Source organism: Mytilus californianus, unplaced genomic scaffold (genome assembly GCF_021869535.1).
Source record: "Mytilus californianus isolate M0D057914Y unplaced genomic scaffold, xbMytCali1.0.p SCAF_3, whole genome shotgun sequence".
Taxonomy (NCBI): domain Eukaryota; kingdom Metazoa; phylum Mollusca; class Bivalvia; order Mytilida; family Mytilidae; genus Mytilus; species Mytilus californianus.
In genome coordinates, this window is record NW_026262679.1 from 96,818,541 (window position 1) to 96,841,870 (window position 23,330).

The 23,330-nt window shown below is 32.6% G+C and overlaps 1 protein-coding gene across 8 annotated transcripts in view; it reads right to left on the minus strand.

The window, feature by feature from the left end:
• The window catches only part of LOC127733286 (unconventional myosin-IXa-like), a 104,768-nt gene extending 92,243 nt beyond the window's left edge, over positions 1 to 12,525 (minus strand). For all 8 annotated transcript variants that reach the window (XM_052242640.1, XM_052242635.1, XM_052242639.1 and 5 more), the window contains exon 1: positions 12,295 to 12,525. The gene's annotated coding sequence lies outside the window, so the exon portion shown is untranslated. The remainder of the gene's footprint in view (positions 1 to 12,294) is intronic.
• Between the last annotated feature and the right edge of the window lie 10,805 nt (positions 12,526 to 23,330).

Here is a 23,330-nt window from a genome sequence, read left to right on the forward strand (position 1 = left end):
ACCAGAAAGAGCAGCTTTATGTCAATGACCACAAATAAGTTAACTGCTAAGATAATCCGGAATCAGTATGAATTTTAGTAAAAAAAAATAACTGACCTTTGTTTTGAAAACTACAAGTACCTTTATCATTTGCATCCAAAGACAATTTATTTTTGTGTACAGTAATCCAAATGATAAAGCCATAAACTGTTTTTGAGAGCCACCTCCATCACTTAAATCTTTAGTAAAAATATTTTGGAGTGCAGAACCCAATTGATAAGTCATAAACTAAACTACCAATTAAAAAATCTCCCCTGGCAGTTAAGATAAGGAATATGATTAGGAGGGCCAGTATCATATCTGGACAGAGAAATAAATTATTAGCGGATTATGTTGATATCTTATGACATTTTGGTATGTATGTGTATTGTTTATCTTGTCAAATCTGGATGTACAGGTACTTCTTTCTACATGTACATGTATATACACTGTATTATGTTACAAAAGGTATTTCACTTACAAATGTAGTTAAATATCACTTTTATGTTACAAAAGGTATTTCACTTAGTTAAATATCACTATTATTTTTTTATGAAAACATGAACTGCAAAAAGTCATGCTTATCAATTTTTTTTAAAGTTAAAGTAGTTCAATACCAGGTTGATAAAAATAATGAAACATTATTTGGAATTTTACCTCTAAAACAAATATTGCAGAACTAGTCTCCTAGAGTTAAAATTTAAATCAATTAAAGGTATATAAAGAATGAAAAATAAAATTTCTAAAAAAAAACTAATCTTTTAACTTGTACCTATGGTGTCTTCTGTCTTTTTTTCCTCTTTTAAAAAAAAGTTTGAAAACCATTGATCTTTTTTTAAAAGGACAAATGACAAAAAAAGTTAGATAAAGTCACCACAGGGACAAGTTGCTAATTGATTGTGTTAATTTACCTAAAATGTCACTGGAATTTAAGCAAGCCTCTTCATACATGACAAACACCTAAACTAAATGGATTCAATCTGTCATTTGATGTTTGATAGGAAGTGGGTCCATAGGTACATTTATAGCCTGTTGCAAGGCAAAGTTTCTGTCCCTATCCAATATACCCTCATTTTCCAGAGGCATTCCAAATTTCCCATACCTTCATCCCGAAAAGCCTCTATTACAGGAACTGCCTATTGTATTTATTGTTTATTTGTTCTCATCTTGATCATGCATGCAATATTTGACACTGGACATTAGACAACCAACAATCAATCAATCAATAGGAAGTAGTTTCGACCATATTGTAATTTCAATCTGTACCCTCCTCAAGAAAAACTATAAATCTGGATTGATCAATTTGTACACTGATAGGTCATGCATACAATTGACAGAAATGTTGAATGATAAAATCCTGTTTCATCCTTTTTAGAAAACTACCGATATACATTTTGCATATGTGTTAAACTTACATTTAAAATAAACAGCTGTAAATTTCAACTACAATACCTGTATTCAAATTTCTTTTGAATTACCATGATTACTATTATTCCTCTCTCCAAATATACAGATTTACAACAATCAATTTCATAGAATACAAAATGAGAAAATAAATGTATAACTTACCAGTATTTAATACAACACACAAAGTATGTACATATTTTACACTGTAAGAAGGATATGGAGGTTTAAGGAAGTATGTACATTTTTCTTATTGTTATAAAACTTGACTTGCTGTCATAAATGACCCAGATTTAGGTAATCCTTCACAACTTATATCTTCACATCTCATTTTTCAAACAATAAAAATATACAAATTTTTTTTTTAGAAACAACAGGGCAAAGTCATTGTTATCACTGATTAAGACAATATCTTTTCAGAGTATATGACCTTATAATGGCAGCTTCCCATGCTTGTTAGAGGATATCAGTCTTTTTCTTACTCTGTACTTACATTGTAAAAATGATCAGTAACGAGCGACAGTATTTTCAGACAATGTAACCATACATCTAAATCAAGTCTTTCATTAAGGACATAATTCCACAGGTATTGCACTTTTTAAATACTTTATTATGAATGTTTATCCTCAAGACAATACATGTAGTCCCCTACCAGTTAAGAATTCATTGTACTGGAACAAAATGCTAACTTGATCTATAACTTGTCATGGTGTAAACTATATAACAAATATCAAATCAATATCTATAAACATGAGGAAAAAAAGTGCGGAAAACTGATTATTTGAGTGAATTTTATAAGTCAAAGGACCATAACTCTGCACAAAATCATCAGACCCGAATAAAATTTGAACCTGATCTGTAACTTGTCATGATAAAACTATATACCAATTATCAAATCAATATCTTCATGCATGACGAAAAAAAGTGCAGAAAACTGATTATTTAAGTGAATTTACTAAGTCCAAGGACCATAACTCTGGACAAAATCATCAGACCGGAACAAAATTCAAATTTGATCTGTTACTTGTCATGATAAAACTATATACCAAATATCAATCAATATCTTCGAGCATGAAGAAAAAAAGTGTGGAAAACTGATTTGCCAGACTGATGGATGGACAGACAGACAGACAGACAGAGTACAAACCTAATGTGCCCTTCGATTTCGACAGTAGGGGACTAAAAATAAGAAGGTGTGGTAGGATTGTCAGTGACATCTATCCACCAGAGACCAAATGAGGTAGATTTAAGCAACTATAGGTCATCATATGGTCTTCAACAATGAGCAAATCCCATACTGTAAAGTAAGCTATAATAAATTGCTTCGCCGAGCACAGCTGGATACGACCGCAGAGGTCCAACCCTGAACAGTTGGGTAAAAAATGGACACAATATTCGCGCTTGATACAGATCTGAATTTGGATTGTAATTCAATATTTGACACATAATAGGTTTCTGACACAGAATAACTGTAGTCAAAGAACTTAGAATTGGTTATATGATTTGAATTTATATTAATTTTTATGCTTTTCTGCAATACACTATGCTGTTGCGAATTGACCTCCCCTCCCCCCCCTTTTTTCAAAAAAAAAAAAAAAAATTTATAGGATTTATTTTTTGATTTCTTTGACCTCCCCTCCCCCCCCTTTTTTCAAAAAAAAAAAAAAAAATTTAAAGGATTTATTTTTTGATTTCTGAAATCTTGAGGAGAAAAAATTGTCCCCCCCTTTTCCAAAAAAAAATTCTTTCCCTCAGTCATGGTCATAATTTCAATTCAAATTTTCCAATGGAGTTTGCAACCATAATAACCCATTTAAATACATCATAAAAGTCTTAAAATAGAAAATGACATACAATCATAGCTAGAATTAATTAACCTTACAGTGATATTGTTTGCCTCAAATTACAGCCGAAATTCGGCTTTTTCCCCTAGAGAAAATTCCCAATTACTAAAAAAAATGGCTTAAAATTACTCCCAAAAAGTTTTACATTTTCCCCAAACAGTGATGGCATTGGTAGTAATGTTTGTAAATATTGTATTCATGTTATTATTTTGATATTAGAAAGCACTTTTGAGATCCGGTTTTCTGATCAGAATCATCATGGTGTTTGTAACACATGTGGTTTTCAATGCATTAAGTACCATCATTGCTTCTGTTTCTTTCCCCTCTCCGAAAAGTACCTTTCAAGTTGAAAATGTCTGACAACCAAAATATACATGAAAACAACAGTGCAAAAAAGACTGCAAAGGTCAGCAAAAAATCGGAGATGTGTTTAGAATAAAAAATACAAATTTCCCAATTTCAGTTAAAAAATATGCATTTTTCCCAATAAAAAACGGTAGAGGTAGTTTTGAAAAAAGACAACAATATCACTGCCTTAATCAGCATTTTTAAAATTATTAAAATAGTAACTTCTAAAAATGAATTGACAGCTTATCACCTCAAGACAATACAAAAATTCTTTTTACATAATTTAAAAGCAGTGTAAGGGAGGTAATTCAAAGTTGTGTTTGAATTACCTCCCTTACACTGTAATTTGTACTTAAGTAATTGTCCATTAACCAGGACACCCTTGTTTTTTCTCACTTTTTTGCCCCTAATTCCTAAATGGTTTGAGCCATAACCCCCCAAAGCCAATCCGAACTATCCCTTTGTGGTATGGAAACTTGTGGTATAATTTCAGAGAGATCCATACACTGTACCACAAGTTATTGTCATGAAACTAGAAAAATGCTTATTTGGGCCACTTTTTCCTAAACTGTTGGGACCATAACCCCCAAAATCAATCACAACCTTCCTTTTGTGGTTATAAACCTTATGTTTAAATTTCATAGATTTCTATTCACTAATACTAAAGTAATTGTCCGGAAACCAAATGTCTTCGGAAGACAACGTGATACCAATATACGACCGCAAAATTTTTTGCTGTCGTATACAAATCTCTGACAATATGTAAAACAATTCAAACTAGAATACAAATATGATAGACAATGACCAACAACATGCACAGAATTTCTGGCTCCTGAGTCCTGACTTAGGATAGACACATATTGTCAGATAGAATGTGACAAGGTTAAACATGTTTGCAATCGTTCAAACCTTCCATAACCTGGGACAGTGGTGTAACAGCACAATATACTGTAAAAGTCAGTTGAAAAAGGCTTGACTCATCTGATCAACACAAAGCACAAAAACAACTTACAAAAAGCCTCAAGACACAAAGTATTCTTGAGTACTCACAGTTATCGAGTTCAGGGCCAATAGTGTGATATAAATATATTAAAACTGTATTTTGTACTAGAATGACGTTATGAGCATAAAATTAAATGAACCTAACAAAACAGAAAGAAGTAACGGCAATAAGGCCCTTATTTGGTCCAAATATTAGTGCAAATTGAAAAGTTACCATACATATTCTTAACTTTGTTCAAACTACACTACGGTTCAAGGTGTTCAGATAATAAAAACAAATTTCACATTTAACGAGTTACCATGGCAACAAACTATGACAAAATGTGAATATTTTACATGATTTTCCTTGTTTTACGTCAACCTCTAGGTATATATGAGATTGGAAAAGTATGTGCACACCTAAGAAACAACTTCATATTTGGTTAGAATATGTCAAAAATCTAATGTAATTCATTTATATTTCTTGAATTAATGCATTTTCAAATATTATGTGCAAATTTGAAATAGTTCTCAAAAACTTTTTCTTGGGCCAAAACCGGGCCTTAATGCCCCTACATCTTTGCAGGAAAAAATATAAACGGCTTCTCCGAGCGCAGCTGGATATGACCGCAGAGGTCCAACCCTGAACAGTTGGGGCAAAAATGGACACAATATTCAAGCTTGATACAGGTCTGAATTTGGACTGTAATTAAATATTTGACACATTATAGGTTTCTGACACAGAATAAATGTAGAACTTGAAATTGGTTATACGATTTGAATTTATATTCAATTGAAGATTTCTTGCTGTTGTGCAATACACTGTACTGTCGCGCAATGCTTAGCAAATCTGTTTTCAGACTATATACAAATAATTAGCAAAATAAATTGTACCCCCAATTTTTCTTTGGAAAATCGACAATTTCTTAAATCTTAAGAAAAAAAAATTGACCCCCCCCAAAAAAAAATTGACCTCCCCCCCCCCCCCCCCCCCTTTTCCCAAAAAAATAATATTTGAAGAAATTTTCTTTTTGTAAAATGTGGTACAATTTAAGAGACATCCATACACTTAAACACAAGTCATTGTCTGAAAACTAGAAAAATGCTTGTTTTAGACCCTTTTTGGCCCATAATTCATGAACAGGTTTGGGCAATTACCCCCTTATTCTTAACGGCTGGGACCATCACCCCCAAAAACAATCCCAACCTTCCTTTTGTGGTATTGAACCTTTTGGTTAAATTTCATAGAGATCCATACTCTTAAACTTAAGTTATTGTCCGGAAACCAAAAGATAGCAATATACGACCGCAAAAGTATAATGAGACCAAGCGTACATTATTCTATCATCGGTGAAACGGCAGCACATACAATGTACAGTACCATTTAAAAAAAATATTTAGCTTGACCTTGGTTGAAATGGAATACATGACCTCCTTTGCTTGAAGAAAGCATATTAAGACATTAGTTTTACTTGTCCAATTACAACCATAAAAATATTAGTGCATTTTGTGACAGGGCCTTTTTTCCATTTGGTGCATGCTAGGTCCTATTTTGGGGGGCAAATGTATGTAGATTTTTGTTTTACAGTGTTGTGAATTCAATAAGCTAAAGAAAGAACTCCCTAAAGTTTTAATACCATTAATCAAACCACAAGAACGTTTCCATAAATGACATGAATTGGTGTGGTCTGATCCATTCATTATTTCATTCAAATAACAATTTTTTAACAGATTAAACATTCCATGAGCAAACAAAACAATCATGCCTTACTTATAAGTCTGGCTATTATCACACGATTTAAATCAATTTAGATACATCATATACATCTGACCAGGTTAAAATCAAAATATATAAGTTGTCAACAGGAAATGGATGATTCACAGACCTATTATCTGATCGAAAATTTAAAATGTAACTTTTGTATTACCAAAACAGTGATATGTATATATATATAGATATAGTATGGTACAAACAAAAGATATTGAAATTAATTAAAATATTTGTTTATGAATGTACATGCATATCTATATAGCTATATCTTTTCCTTTAAATACTGATTTATGTGCGATGTTTTATTTCAAGACAATGTTAATTTCATTTCAGGGCTTGTTTAGTCAAAATTTTCAAAGAGTATGCACCATGGAAGGGGGTACACAATGGATACTGTAAGACAGAAGCAAAAGATAACCAACAAATTTATAAGAGTACTAAAAATTCTTTTATTTAGTATATAATTTATATACAAATGTATTATTACATATTTTTATATTTTTCCTTTCTTTCTGTTTCAATGTTTGTCAGAATAAAGATTTCAATCCAAATATTATTTCATATTGTTTCAATTTTTGTATCTTTTTGATCTTTTTTGACACTAGTATGGCAAATACAATGGAAAAATCCTAAGATGATGAAAATAACACTGTATAAAGTTTGTGTCTTAAGCGCTTTTCTGGATTTACCTTCATCAGGAAAGCTCAAATCTAAACATACATATGAAAGCTGGGATGTAAAAACATGTAGACTCGTTAGGAGCTATATACATACATGTATATGAGCAAAAGTGACCTACATGTAAAAAGAACAACCAAATTCATCTACATGTATAGTCAACTTTTCCCGAGGGAGTTAGAACCTTAGTTTCTAAATAATTTCTTAGTTTATCAACAATTTAGCACCACATTACTTTATATATATATGTACATGCTCATGTATTAAACATTTTTTTTCATTTCAATTATTTTTCTATTTCCACAAGGAATAAAATTCCACACTGCACTGACAGTGACAGTTAAATTGATCTGTAATGGCAGAAGCAAGTTCAAGTTCAAATGGTAGATACTATTCTAGCTTGTTAAGACAGCAAAGCATAACACATTTACTGCAATATGCATGCATTTCACATTTTTTTAAATAAAAAAAATCTGTACTAAACTACAAATATATAAGAGTTTTGTGATACAAAAAATGATATGGAACCCTACATTAGGCAGCAGACAAATAGAAAGTTGCCAGAATTATATCAAAAACACACTTAAAAAAATAAAAAGTGGATAGAGTACATGTACATGTATCTAGAGAAATCTGTCTCTTAATTCAATCAAGTGCAAAAGCATCCTCCCCTTTTCAAATATTGATGACTATGGATTACATGTAAATACATGTAAATGGTAATGATTTACAGTAAATATTTTCATTATAACAATTAACATGTTAACCTATCACTATACATACTCAAAACAAAAATATTGACAAGTACATGTATATATGCTATTCAAATAAGTATTTAAGATTTTCAAACATTTATGAATATAATATATAATGTTGACTTATTTACACAAGACAAGACTAATTAAATACTAACTTACAGTTAAACAGAAAGCAAATACTATCTTAATCTATGACCGTTTTTCACTAGACTAGCAACTTTTGACTTTTCCCATTGATGAAATTGACAACATTAAAAACCAGTCATATCTTATACATCATACATATATATACCTCTTGTGTGATAATTGGTTTACTTTTCCTCTCAAGTCTGAAGTTTTTGTTTACAAATGTACATAACACATACAACTCTATTTGTTTTTCTAAGCACATGAAAGGTAACTTTAAAAAATAAATAATAAAAGTGACAGAACACAGGTCAATCCTCAAGAATGTATCATCACAAAAGCTTTCCAAGGCTTATCTCATACATGTTATCTGTGGTTACTGAAAGATGGTCAGATTCATTAAATACTCATTTTCACTTACAAACATTTCTGGCATTTGATTAAAAATTCAAAGTTAACAAGTGGTCAAAAGTTCATGATTTAAAAACTGTCTTATACCTTAATCATAATAATCTTAAGAGGAAAACCTTGGAAAATAGGTCTTAAAAATGCCTATTATATCTTTTTTGTGTATACAATCAACTACAAACAAAATAAAACTAAAATTATGGCTTAATCCAATACTGATTCTCATCAATTTTTCCATTTGTAAAGGGGCATAACTCTAGAACGGTAAAAGTGACCCCACCAAAATTCAAACATGATCTGTGTTTTGTGGTAATAAGCATTGTGTACAAGATTGATAACATTTGTTTGAGGCAAACTTTAGTTAGAGAACAGACACGAAAAATTCAGCAATTTTTTCCATTTGTAAAGGGACATAACACTAAAACAGTAAAAGTGACGCCACCCAAATTCAAAACTTGATCTGTGTTTTGTGGTAATAAGCATTGTGTATCAGTTTCATAACATTTTGTTAAAGCAAACTAAAGTTAGAGAATGGCAAAATGAATGGAAACCAATTTTGGTATGTATTTACGTGCAAGGGCAACACTTAACGCCCCCACTGCTGCAACGGGGCCTTAAAAAAATATTTTGGTCCCGCTCAAAACTATTGTACAAATGTAGGTCAGGAAACTATAAACACATACCTTTTTATTGTGTTTGGTAGCAGCAAGAAACAAATGATTTTTCCTTGTCAAGTTGAAATTTGACATAAGTTAGACTGTCAAAGAACATACCTTCATGACTTACTTTACAAAATATTTGAAATTTGCTAGTATTTATACAAAACATACAAGTATGTAATTTCATTTTTTAATCCCTTTCCTTAAAACTTTTGAATGGAAAGTTATTTTTTCATCTATCCAAGATTTCTTTATTTAATAGGCTCTAAAATGTGTCCCTTAAATGAATGCCGTTAAAATTTTTGTAAAATCATACAAGTATTTGTGACAATATTAGACAATTTTTTTGCTATAACAAATATGCAGACAAAAATCAACCTACTGGTGATTTTTTCTTGCGATTTCAAATCAACAAATCTGATTGAAATACATACATGTATCATGTGTCTATCCTTTGCTTATCAAAGCAATGACATTTTGAGATTTTTGATTTTCAGACATTCATTTTATATACCGGTAATCATTGCCACTGTGAAAGATTGACACATGGTTACTGATAGGTCAATCTGAAAGAATTAAAGGAACAAAGACAGAGATTTGAATACTGTAAATTCAGAAATTAAAGGTCAATATGGTGCTTCTGCATACAATTTCTGTCAATCTTAGTGATATGGTACAAAAAGTTATGCACCAAACACAAATCAGATGTAATGTTTTACTATTATAGGAGTCAAAGGTCAGAGTGACCTGATTTTGGTATACATGTATGAATTGTTTTACATTTGTCATTCGGGGCCTTTTATACATGTAGCTGACTATGCAGTATGGGTTTTATTCATTGTTGAAGGCCGTATGGTGACCTATAGTTGTAATGTCTGTGTCATTTAGTCTCTTGTGGAGACTTGTCTCATTGGCAATTATAACATATCTTCTTATTTTTATATGACACACCCCAAGCCCATGATGTATCAGCATACCAATTTTGGTCAACCTAAGTTCTATGGTACAAAATTTATGTGCAGGATACAAATCCGACAAGGTTTAACTATGATAGTGGTCAAAGGTCAGAGTGACCTGATTTTGGTATATGACGCACCCAAGCCCAAGATGAAACTGCAAACCAAGTTTTGTTTAGTTACATTTTTAAGTATAAAAGTTATGAGCTGGACACCTTAGTCTTACGGTACAAAAGATAAATGTATGAGTTGGACACCCATTGGTAAAGGTTTTACTATCATATGGTGTTAAAGTGATCTGACTGGTATATGACACACCCCAAGCCTATGATGCAACTGCATACCAAGTTTTGTTAAGTTACGTTTTAAAGTACAAAAGTAATGAGTCGGACACAAATTGAATAAGGTTTTACTATCACAGTGGTCAAAGGTTAAAGTCAAGGTCAGAGTGACCTGACTTTAGTATGTGACACAATCTCATCCTTGCTGCAACTGCAAACTAAGTTTGGTTATCCTAAGTTTTACTGTACAAAACTTTCCAGTAGGACACAAATTGTAAAAGGTTTTACTATCATAGGGGTCAAAGTCAAGGTCAGTGACCTGAATTTGGTATATGACACACACCCAACCCATAATGCAACTGTATACCAAGTTTGTTAACCTAAGTCTTACGGTATAATACATTTGTAGTTATGCATGGGACACGAAGCTGGATGGACATGCATATGGTGATTCCAACATACCCCCCAAAATTTATTTGCAGGGGTATAATATTAATAATTACTTAGTCTGTAGATAGTAGAAAGGAATGTTCTCAGAATCTCTGATCCTTGTTAGTAAAGCCTGGACACCGTATCGGTATATTAATCAGATTGCCAATTAACATTTTTGCAGTGTACTCTGTGGAGCGCAAAAGAAAAAATTTGGTTCCATGTGCTCATCTTTGATCTAAAAACAAGAAACCTAGCTTTCTTAATGCTGCAAATCCAAATCATCATAATTCCCTTTTTTCAGTACTGAATTAGGTTGTGATGTATTCTTTTTGAAACATTGCTTTGCAACTACTGTAAACCAACTAATTGTAGTGAGTGATTCTTATTAGAGAGTATAAAAAGAATGTAAACAAAAATTGCAGGAATATGTAAAACTTGGGTCTTTCCTTATATAAATACATAAAAAAAATCAGGAAACTCCAAATGATATATATATTGCTAGAAAGTCTGATAGAAAGGACTAAAAGTGAAAAATAAATGTCTTTTACAGTATTCACATTATTCATCAAAACCATATACAAATACATGTAACTGTGGTGGGAGAAAAGTGAATGGTATAATGTTAAATTGGAATCATACAATTTATCTGGTTGCTACTGTATCATACATGTATGCCATTAAAGTCAGTCCTCAATTCTTGCAATAATTGTTAAAACTTACCATCATTTAGTCTTTTTTTTTTTACATGTTTTATATTAGATTTTACCATGAAATAATAATGAAAGAAATATATATAAACAGGTTGGGAATACTACAAATTGAAATATAATAACCTGTGGGAGATAAATCCTAATTGGAATATAAATTTACAGTGAAAAAGTTGAAATACTTATATTGTAAAGTGCAATTAACAATTAAAATTAAAAGCAACATCTTTCGGTTTCCTAACTTTTGGGGATACCATTATTTGTACCAAACTATCAGATTTGATTCCTTTGAAATTATATCACTTTTATCAGTGATACATCATATAAACTCATGAGGATCAATGTCATTCAATTTCTAAGAAAGTGACATTAACCAAAAGTTGATCAGTGGCGGATCCAGAAATTTTCATAAGGGGGCCCCGCTCCAGTCATGCTTCAGTGATTCCCTATATAATCAACCAAAAAACCACAAAAGGGGGGGCCCGGGCCCCCTGAAAAACCCTCTAAATCCGCCTCTGTTGATGGTATTGACCTGGCTACAAATGTACATGTAAAGTCATGTCATAATTTTTTAACAGGTTAAACCACAATACTGTCTGACCTGGTACAATAACAGAACATTTTTATTCCAGTAGTGTAGTGATCACCAAGTACAGGAGATCAGACCTAAAAAAATATTTTTCTGAAATCCTATATAATGATTGTTTTGCATTGTAAAATGTTTGGTACATCATATATATTGTACATGGTCCTAGCATTCATGATTATAAACAGCAACAGTTAACGGGTGAACAGGGAAGGCAACTGTCAACAGACAATATTCTAAAGGGTTAATCACTTGACAACCAGTCTCATTTTCTGGAGAATTCTTTCATAGACGTATTTTTATTGTGTAAATGCAATGAATGTTATTTGATACTGACCAAAACTACAAATTGCCTTTTGGTTCGGTGACTTCCTTGTATCGCTGATTTTTTTGCTCTTCATGCATAACAGTGGTATGACAAATGATGCATTTTCCTTCTAAGTCTAGTAAAAAATTGTGCTGGATAGGATATTGCTTTTAACAAGCTAATACGCTCCTGCCATTATAGAAATCATAACAATTTTGTCCACAGTCTGGGTCGGAAAATTATTTGACTTCCTTCCGGTCATTACTCATATCTTGCAGTGAAGAAATAAGGTATTTTGATTGGATTTTAAAATATTTAATCGCGGGAAATTTCAAAATAAACTATTTATCCTATGTTTCTGTTTTATTGCGTGATAACATTTTGTGAGGGAATTCGATGTTTGCTATACCACGGTTCATTTCAACGCACCTTATGACAATACCAATCAGAATGACCTTTTTTGCAGTTTTAAAAAATGAGGGGGGGGGGTCATTGATTTGAACCAGAACATGCATGAATGTGTACAGTAACTTGAATGATCTCCAAACTGGACACTGGACGAGTCCAAATTATTTTTTATCAATGAAACTAAAGGTATGAAAGGTAAGAATTGCCACTTCTTATATTTTCACAAAATTTTCCACATATAGAGTAGATAAATCATTTTTTTTAATTCTTTATTTCATTTATAGAAGAGGTTATGGTTGGATATATTATTGTCTGTACTTGGATCACGCCTCTATTGTGCTCTTTCCAATAAAATATTGAATAATAGCCTATTCCGGAGAAAAAAGAGAAAGTTTACAAATCAGACGTTTTTTTTCCATTACACAAGTCATTTTTTTCGAAGAGAAATGCCGAAATACATTATACGCACGGCTACGACATGTAAAATTATTGTTTATCTCAACAAAAAAAAACAGTTTTCAGTCTCATTATAATGTTATAATTACAATTAATCCCAAACAAAAGTAGTCAGTAAATAAAGTCAAAATAAATCCGATCTGCCTTTTTTTTGGACATCAAAATTCAATACGATCGTTTTAAGGTCATTTTCGTCTACCTCATAAAATCTTGTTAGGCACTATAAGGATGTACTTAGGTCAGGTTTAGGGATTTGTGTCAGATGTTCGGACTCCTAGGTTTTTTCTACGATACAGGGTAAAATATTTTGCCCCATAACACCTATTTTTCTTTTCATATAAGACTTCATAAAAGGTCTTTTACCAAAATTTAAGCAGATTCTAGATTTCCTTTCTTTCGAATTGAGACTCGATTCAAGCATTAAAGACAGCCAAATTTTTCCACCAGGATACAACATATACAGGAACGATCGGAACGTGAATGGTGGAGGGTCCTAGTTGCAGCACGTGTCAACTTGATCAGCTCACCAGTCACATAATTACAAACAGATTGTGAAATGGTACGGTGCAAACTAGAACTAGAAGACATGAAGCCATCTACCTAACATCCTTTTACAATTCCAAAACATCCAATGAAGAGGAATATAAGCAATTTGACATCAGCATGAGTAGAGCTACAAATGTAAAGAATGCATTCAACATTGCAGCCGGAGATTTCAACCTACCTGGATGGGACTGGAAAATTAATCAACTAAAAACAAAAACCCAGAATGTCAACATCCACCACAAATTTACAGACATTCTAGATGACAAACGAGAGGAACTAACACCTTAGATCTGTTTATAACAAATTACCAAGGTAGCTTTAGGAAAACAGAAGTTATACCTGGCCTGTCCGACCATGACATTGTCTATACTGAAGTGGACAGAATACCAGCAAAATTACTACAGAAACCAAGAAAGATCTTCCTTTACAAAAAGGAAAAATGGCAAAATGTGAAAGACGACCTTCACAATATCAAATACACAGCCAAATCACTTCATAATAACAAACCCTTTGTAAAAGACATCAGGAACCTATTTGTAACATCACTAGAAGATAGCGTTAATAAAAATATACCAACCAAGACTGCTCGTAAAAAGGATGGTTGCCCATGGATAACAACAGACTTGAGAAGACTTATAAGAAGAAGGGACAGAGCTTATAAAAAAAGAAAAAATCAGGAGAGAGACACTGCTTCATATAAAGATCTAAAGAGCAAAACCCAGAGAGAACTAAGAAAGGCATATTCGAGGTATATCGAAGACATCGTTACACCAAGTAGTGAGTCGGGCAGAGGTACTGACTGCATGAAAAGATTCTGGACGGTCATTAAGCATAAACGGTCAGATGGGAGTAGTATACCACCTCTCAAATCAGCAGGTCTACTACACGACGATTCAACTGACAAAGCCAACATCTTAAATGCACAGTTCCAGGAAGCATTTCAAGTAAAAATGACATCAACAACACAGAATTTAAGGAAAGATACAACATGTCTGGCCAACACCCCACAACACCAGATATTTCCATCACACAAGAAGGAATAAAGAAACTACAATATGATCTAAATCCCCATAAAGCTGCGGGCCCAGATAACATCTCCCCTATGATTCTTAAAGAACTAGCCGATGAAATAGATTCTATACTCCAACTTATCTTTAAAAGATCATATGACACAGGAGTGGTACCAACATTATGGAAAACAACAAACGTTTGCCCAGTATTTAAAAAAGGGAAAAAGTTTGAACCAATCAACTACAAACCTGTATATGTTGTAAGATAATGGAACACATAGTCACCAGCCATATTATGATCTACAACAACATCCTGTATGACCTCCGACATGGGTTTCGGAAGAAACTATCATGTGAAACCCAGCTGATAGAATTTATCGACGACATCACAAAAAACCTTGATAATGGCCAACAAACTGACTGCCTAATTATGGACTTTTCGAAGGCATTTGACAAGGTCAGCCATAGTCTACTCACACATAAGCTCCAACACTATGGAATAACAGGAAAAACAAACAACTGGATTAAAAGCTTCCTTTGTGAGAGAACCCAGCGAGTACTAGTAGAAGGGGAAACATCTGACTCCATCGATGTAGAGTCTGGGGTACCTCAAGGATCTGTGCTAGACCAAGTCTCTTCCTCTTCTATATCAACGACATGCCAGAAAACATCAAATCGACCGCGAGGCCCTTTGCTGATGACACCATTGCATACATCACAGTAACACCAGATGATAATACACTCCAGGAAGATTTAGACAAGTTGGCTCTCTGAGAAGAAAAATGGATAATGAAATTCCATCCAGATAAATGCCAGGTACTATCGGTAACAAAGAACAGAACACCAATTATAAAGGATTACCATTACATAGCCACACTCTGGAGCACGTAACATCTGCAAAATACTTAGGGGTAACTATAACATCAGACCTTAAATGGGAAAACCATATAAGAAACACCTGTGCCAAGGCAAATAAAACAATTGGATTTCTCAAAAGAAACCTCAATATCTCCAACAGCGATATCAAAGAAAAGGTCTACATCTCCCTCGTTAGACCAACAGTTGAGTATGCCAGCGCTCTATGTGACTCACACCTACAGAAAGATAAACATAAATTAGAAATGGTACAAAGGAGATCTGCCAGATATGTAACAAACCGGTATAGAAACAGATCATCCGTTACTGATATGGACACCATTAGAGAATAGAAGGAAAAACGCACGTTTATCAATGCTTTATAAGATCAGCAACCAGGAGGTCAACGTTGCAGCAAGTCACAAACTCGTACCACCTGACAGGATCTCAAGAAATATGGGCACAAACTCTTTACAGATCCCACAGTTTAACACAACAACAAGGAAAGAGTCATTCTACCCGAGGACCATCAGGGATTGGAATGCCTTACCCTCCCCAGTTACATTTGTCAGCAGCCTTGAATCTTTTAAGAGGCTCCTGACTAACAAATAAATGTACCTAAATATGATCCATTATGTATCATTCAATTAACCCGTCTAATTTGGTTCCGCGTGGCGGTTACAGTTGTTTCTTGTGATTTTTGTTTGTTTGGTGTGTTTCGTAAATTCATAATAAGTAATGTTTCGGTTTGAACAAGGATTTGTATAGTAAGATACTATACAAATCCTTGGTTTGAAGAAAAAAACATGTTTGTTTTTCGTCAGCGTTGTTGATAATTTTGTACTTTTTTTAGCCTGTTTCTGTATTATGGAATCGGTTGGCATGACATACTTTGAAATTGCTTATCAACTTTTGATTTTAAGCTGGTCCTCGACTGACTACCACACTTTGTTCATAGACTAGTGTAGTAGTCAGTCGAGGACCAGCTTACTTTTAATTTGAAAAATGAGGGCTATTGGTACTTTACGGAACGGAACGGGACGGAATTTCATTGAAGGTATCCATAGGGGGCATCTATCAATGTTTCTAATCATCGTCGTAAAGGACGACGGGAGGTCTTGTCTTCTTAGATATAATTACGAATGAAAGGAGTAATACTTTTTTTCTGACTTGCCTATTTCATATGAATTATTGATCCGGTTATTGAATGCATATCTAAAACACTTACCACTCATTAAAAAAAGAGGTGTAAGACAAACAAAAAATGAATTATACCGTCTATAACATAGAAGTCTGTTTCCGTTCGATTCCGTTAAATACCAATTCCTCAGAGCAATTGGTACTTTGCGGAACGGAACGGAATAGCAAATTTAAAAAGTTAAAATCAGAATCAATGTTTCTAATCATTGATACACGGGTTATTCAATGGGCACCACATTTTTGAAGTTATTTCGAATAGACAGAAAAAAATATTTCAGTCATTCCTTAAACATTAGCTACGAGATAAAAAATTAAATAAAATATGTTTTTTTTGTTCAATAATCAATGAAAGTGAAATAGTGAAATAGTAGTTTGCTTTTATCAGCCAATTTGGTTCAATTTTGTCAAAATAAGCTAAGAAACATCGGTAATGAATTATTCACTTGCAAGTGAATAATTAGACCTTATTGAATCCGTATTCATGTGACCTTCAGTTCAAGCCCTTAGTTTGAAATGGGTTACGTATGTATTCAGCTATTTAAAGGAAAATACTGTCAACATTGAAAGTGAAATAAGACTGAACCATAAGATTGACTAATTCGATCCACAAAAAAATCAATCTTATTCAGGTAAAAACGATGATAAACATACATTTAACCTACAATATGAAATCAAACAGACCTAGAAAAATCCAATTGTACGTGGTCTCTATCTATTTATGTTTATATTTACGTTTATATCGGGTTATATGACCTTTGGTATTCTTCGGAGGTCATCTCGATGGTTAATTAGATAGTGTCTAGACAAAAATACACACGAAATTCTGATACATATTATCGAGTGCATGCGTTTTAATTGTTTATTTTAAACATTTTGTAATATAGATATACGTTTGAGTGTGTTATAAATCAAATATGAGAATTTGAGTGAAATCTGTGAACATGAATTTGACAGCTAATGCCCATTTAAATTTGTATCTTTTTCATTTTTTTTATTTCAAAATTGGATGATGAAATAGGGAAACAGGCACCTTAAAACACCCGAATTGTTCGAAAGAAGCTTTTTTTTTTGGCTCTTGATTATGGATCATGCAGTTTGTCTTATAACCGGACAATTTTATTTTTGAAAGTGTTGGAACTGAATCTAGAAGAAACAGCCTAAATTGCCCTGAAATGGTCTGTGCAGATTTTGAGATATTGTCAAAAACTGTCAAGAAGTACTTGAAGAGTCGGGGAAAACATAAGTGTATGAATAGTAGGCAGATGGGTTAAGTTCCAGCAAAATGTCTTAATAAAATGTTTAAAGTAAATGATGACTATCCTGTTTGTAATATGTTTTCGACGACCGAGGTAGAGTCAAACTTCCACACCAAATACTCGTATCTATGAAAGAATTTTGTTAAGGTTTTAAGTAATTTGTGGTAACGAATTCCTTGACTTTTTGACGAGTTATACATAGATTACGTTCATTGAAATCCAAAAAGTTGCTTCAGACATTGACATAGCGAGCTAGTGGGGATATATAAACACCGTACGAAGGGGCTAAAGAAACATCATCGTCATAAAAAGGATAATTAACAATAAGGAAAAAAAGTCCCTTTTGTCGTAAATGTTGGTGTAGAGTTTCCCGCTTAATTTAAACTGAAATATCTAAATCTAGGGAAGGACAGCTATTGCTGTTTATATTTGATTTATTTAAAGTATCATCATTTGGGTATATTTAGAGAATTCTTGATGCTTTAACGAAAATGTATCAAGGTAAACGGTAAGTGTTGTTGAATTTTTCAGTCGAAAAGAAATTTGATGGATTTTTACCGCATTTGGCCATAAACTGTGATTCATAACAATACAGAAACAAGTCTACTATTAAAGAGACGCAATTGGTGCCCATAGGAATACCTGCAACCTGTCGAAAATTCATTGCAGAAACGCACATAGATAATGTCAAGAGAAATTTACAGCTTTAATCATCTCATCACACTTCTAGTAAGTATATGTAGCTAAGTTACCTTTTTCATTACAGAAGAAGACTTTTTATGAATTGCGACAGATAAATTTCCTATCAGATTTTTCAAACCACCATTTAATTAAACTAGGAAAACTATTGTTTGATAATATTGTGTGGAAGTGTAGTGCAGAGAGTTAAAAATTCAAAACTGTCAAACGAATTAGAAGGACCATCAAAAGCACGTTATTTATCTATAAAACACAAAGAATACTTCTGTTAACATATCTAAATTTTCAGAAAATATCGTTTATGATCTTCATGTTTACCGATACGCGGGTACAGCATATGGTAAAAAAAGCTGTAATTATACGCTTGGGCTGAAAGCAAAAAAAATGTAATTGTGTTACACTCCTTGAAAATCAAGTCATCTACTACCAGTAATAGGTATTTGACCAAGTTTGCATAATATTTGATGCCTACCATTGTTTTTAAATATACATTGATAACATATCGTCAAACTTATAATTTATACGATGTTTAATTTGTTGGTTTGCCATGATTTTTTTTTATCACATCGTCTTTTATAAACAACATTCATGATATCAATGAGGAAATTTTAGATATGTTCCCTTGTCACATTTTTTGTCATTTAGACCGAGGTGATATCCTGTCTGCAGTCGCTCCAAGACGGTTCGCAAATTTTCATGACGGGAATCTTTAAATTATCTATAAAAAAACGCATCACAGATATACAACAACAAGGCTTGTAATTTTGGCCGACAGAGCGCGTTTTGTCTACAAAAAACTCGTCAGTGACGCTTGAATAAAAAAGATTAAAAGGTCAAATAAAGTACGAAGTTGAGGTACATGTGATTGTTCTTGTTGTTTCTGAATCGTTTCGAATGGTTGGAATTATATAAATTTAATATTGTGGTTGTGTTTTCCTAAATGTTGGTAATTCAATTTTTTCGGAAAAGTGTTATTGAAATTATATTTTGCTATACAGTATGAAATCTCAACTACATTTTTTTTGTGTTAGCGTCTTTATCCATTTTTTTTTTTATGAGTGTTTGAATTATTTTGGTCGGTTGTGTTTGTATGTCTGTGATGTATGTTTACATAGTTTTGGCTCCCAATCATTGTCGCGTTAACCAATTATGTCTGTTTGGGTTCATCACCCAAGTATGTCAATATAACGGAACTATAAACAACTGTCATACAAGTGGGAGGTTTAGCTAGTTATAAAACCAGGTTTAACCAGCCATTCGTTTCGTTGGTTGATATTGGAAGGTCTATACAAGAATTAACATAAAACTGTTTCTGCACTGATTTTGGTACAGTTAATATACCAGTATAAAATGAGAGTAATGTACTACAATGTTCGTCCTTCTAGACCAGAAACGGATCTATGGTGATCATATAGAAAATAATTAAATTTTGATTCAGTTACAATTAAGTCTATCACTAATAATATAAAAGTCATTATATTTCCAATACAATTGGTTTACCTTAAGGCAAAAAAACATGTTATCTAACATGTACTTTTATGCACTAGTGATAGATTTGAAATCAGAACGGTTAATTGTTCATTCGGTTCCTGTGAAAAAAGGAGATGGTCTGGTAAGGGCTTATTTTGGCCTAAAATTCTAAGTACATCTGATGAAAAGTTTTTGACATTTTTCAAACACCCAAGTGTCTACCTCAGTCGATTCAATTAGTTTATGTTAAAGATTTGAACTGATTTGGTCATTAAAGACGCTCAAATTCAAGCTTAAATATGAAAAATCTATCAAATTTGCCATTAAACGCCAATTTTCAGATGGTTTTCGTTTAAAATGGAAGTGGCCGCATTCGTGTTCAGTCTCAATATTAAGACTGAAAACAAGTGCGGCCACTTCCATTTTAGACAAAAACCGTCTTAAAATTAGCACAATGTTGAAATTGTGAAGATTTCAGTATTTTTGCATGGAATAATGATGCTAGTACCTGATGCATGCCCTTTGTATTGTCAAAAACAGCCCATATTTATGTAACAAAAGTATTCTTCTTTCCAATAAATAGCTCAACGTGACATTTTTAACTACATTGTAAAAACGCTATATTCTGGGGCCGAAAAGGCGTCTTACCGGGCCTACTACTTTTCGCCATGGCCTTGTGGGTTTGTTTTCGACTTATGAGTATGAATATTATTTTGGTATCATTCACCTCTCTTTGATTGAATTAGTTTTTCTTGGAACTTGATTAAAATTAACTTTAATAAACTGCAAAAAAAAAAAATAAGTATTGCAGCATTTTGACATTTATAGATAAAGGCAACAGTAGTATACCGCTATTCGAAATTTATAAATCGATTGAGAAAAAAACAAATCCGGGTAACCAACTAAAACTGAGGGAAACACATTAAATATAAGAGGAGAACAACGACATAACAGAAACACAACACAAAAATGCAACACACACAGAAACGAACTATAATATAACAATGGCCATTTTCATGACTTGGTACAGGACATTTTAAGAAAAAATGGTGGTTGAACTTGGTTTTGTGGCTAGCCAAACCTCCCGCTTTTATAGCAATGTTAAATATAACATTAAAATGACAAGATTACAAATAAATGGGAGAACATACAGGACAGAGACACATACAAATAATAGCTACCAAAAGGTACCAGGCTTATAATTTGATACACCAGACGTCTACATAAGACCCACCAGTGACGCTCAGATCAAAAAAGTTCGAAAGCCAAAACAAGTACAAAGTGGAAGAGCATTGAGGGCCAAAAGTTCCAAAAAGTTGTGCCAAATACGGCTAAGGCTATATGCCTGGGATAAGAAAATCCTTAGTATTAAGAATAATTCATACTTTTGCAAACTGTAAAGTTATAAAAATGACTATATAATAGATATACATGTTAACAACGAAGTGGTGACTAATTACAGAATAAAAAAAAATACGTAAAACAACCTAAATCAGCACATAAAAAAGGCACAGCCGAACAACGTATTATATGTTAGCCGAAGAGATCGACGCACAATTTGACGTCACATATAAATTTCTATAAATTTCAAAAAAATAGGATAGAGTTCAAGATTAGGTTTGTAATACTGATATAACATGTATTAACATATAGCAGTTTCCATTTGATTTTGGCATTTTTTGTAATCTTCCTTCAGTATATAAAATATTGTGCAAGAACTTCCATTTAAATTCTTTTACTTTATTTTCAATGCCAATTTTTTTTCAATCCCAACCACAACTTTTCCCAATGAAAGTTGTTTCCAAGTGCTTCCTCCCATTACTTTTAACATTTTGGAGAAACATCTTTATTTAATAATGCATGGATATATTTAAGTTTGAGCTTTGATGATTTTAAAATTAATTATTTGGTTGTCTAGGTTCATCATCCCAAGGTCATTTGACATCTTTAATTTCATTTCATTATGCAAATTCTGGTTTCCGTAAGATATCAAAATTTGAACGAAATCTTTTGGAATTTCCTGTTAAATTCTTGAAAATTCGGAAATACAATTTCTACGATCGTTAAGCTTTCACTACATCTAATAAGATAAGTAATCTCTGACTTGCAAATGTCCTTGATAGTTTTAACGTTGCTTATTAAAAATGAAGAGTATAATAAAGGTTTTTGTTCGAACACAATAGAAGTATTCTCTTATCTAAAACATCTCATTTATTGAATGGTGTATCCATTTTTTGTATGACACAGGACCATGTATGTACTTACCATGACACACGACAAGGTTGCCACAACAAACCAGACTCAAAGAGAGTAATCACTACAAACCAGTAAAAGTCTGAAATGGCCTATATCTGTACTCGACCAGTCTGAATTGGTCTGAATTTTACTCAACATTACTCGACCCCAGTCTTAACCATACTCGACTGTACTGATTTGTACTTGACCCTTATCTTTGCCATTGAAAATAGTCTGAACAATTACTCGACCAGTCTGAAACAGTCATAACCCATTCTCGACCTGTACTCGACCTATTTTTTTCAGTCTAAACCATACTCGACCAAAGGTCTGAACAATACTCGACCAGTCTGAACCATACTGGACCAAATAACCTCTACTTTTTCTAAATTTTAACTGTTAAAATAAATTTCTTTTTAACTGACATGACAAGAGCCACAATAAAATAAAGATATATTTTTCCCATGATTCTCAGATTTATCGAATAGAGATAGTTAAATCAAATTATCTTATATAATAATTTAATTATATTAATTTTAAAGTTTTAGAGTTTTGTTAAAAAAAGATTTTCTTTTACCTAAAAACCACACCTATACTGAGGGTAATTAAACCTGGTAAATGGACAGAAAGTCACAGGACAAAAAGTCACAAGACATAAAGTCACAAATTTGATAGGACAAAATGTCACAGGACAAAAAGTCACAAATAATTTGTAGACAATTGTTTGAATATATAAGAGAAAGATCTTGAAATATTTTAGGTTGTTCTTGTTTGGCATGTGTTATTTTTTTATAAATTAATTTTCCTAAATTCCTAAATAAAAACTACATAGGTTTCATGGTTACATACAAAAAATGTACAATAGTTATATAATTATCTTTTTAATGAGGTAACAACAGCCAATAAAATCACTGAAATTGTTTAACCTTAT